Genomic DNA, 1198 nt, shown 5'->3' with positions numbered 1-1198 from the left:
GGTCTTTAAAACAGCAACATTTCCACAGAACTTTATATTTTGGTCCATCTGATGATGCATTTCTTAAATATTAAATTATTATTTTGATCAGTTACCCAGTACTCGAGTAATCTTTTTAACCATTTTGCTCACTTTTACTGTAGTGAAAATGTTGAAGTGGTTCTACTCTTACTTGAGCTCAGCTGCTCTCTGCTCTCTGAACGTATCGCCTGTATTTGGCCGGATCGGGACAATCTGTGCGGCTCCGCCTCGCTGCCTCCAGCTCCGATATAACTAAGGCTAAAGGTGCAAAGTTTCCGCCGCTGCAACACGCTCCCATGTTGGCTGTCAACCCTGGAGGAAGTCCAACCCGGACTCRGCAAGACGATCYGGTCTCCATCTGGGTCAGGTTCACGTCTCACCTGAGCTGCTGGTTGGAAGCATCATTACACCTGGGTTCTGGTCCCGAAGCTGTCAGTAATCTAGATTATTATAGAAAATGGTTTTCAGATGTTTATGTAAAAATGCAGTATTAGAATCTGCAGCATCAGACAAATCAGGTGGGAAATTATTTTCACTTCTGAATTTGATTTGACATCTTTTGCTTGCAAAAAACGGCAAAACTTGAAGTTTACAAAGGGTTAAAAACCCGCAGAATAAAAAAATCTGAATTGAACTGATTATTCTTAAATCAGCAAAACAAACCGATTATGAATCATAAAGTAGTACGGAAGAGGATTAGGGCCATCTGTAAAAAAAAGTTAATTCAGAAGTTGTTTTTTCCCAAGTCGTCTTCGAGTTCATTCAAGTTAAAATGATTTAAAAATCATTCTCTTTGTTTATAGTCAGATTATTTGCAGTTGAGAATCAGAATTTGAGTCTTGTGAACTTTTAGCGCCTTCATCTGTTTCTTGGGATTATTTATTTTAATCTGCAGTTTTCAGAGCTTTTCCCGTTTTGCCTCAGCAGCTGTTTGGTTGTAAACCGAGCCGGAGGAAGGAACAGTTCACCTAACGCCCAGCTGAGCAGCTCCAGCTCTGCATCATTAATGCTCATCATGCATCATTCATGCTGGTCTCAGTAAAACGCWCACCTGTAACGGTACATCCACCATCCGCCCCCTGCGGCGCGGCAGCGGCCTGGCAGGTTCACCTCGCTCCGGTCCTTATGACAGACCCGGCCGATAAGCTCCCTGCAGGGGAAGCGGCCCAGATGAGCG

This window comes from Poecilia reticulata, linkage group LG11 (genome assembly GCF_000633615.1).
Source record: "Poecilia reticulata strain Guanapo linkage group LG11, Guppy_female_1.0+MT, whole genome shotgun sequence".
NCBI classification, from domain to species: Eukaryota; Metazoa; Chordata; class Actinopteri; order Cyprinodontiformes; family Poeciliidae; genus Poecilia; species Poecilia reticulata.
Note: the sequence above shows the minus strand (reverse complement) of the source record.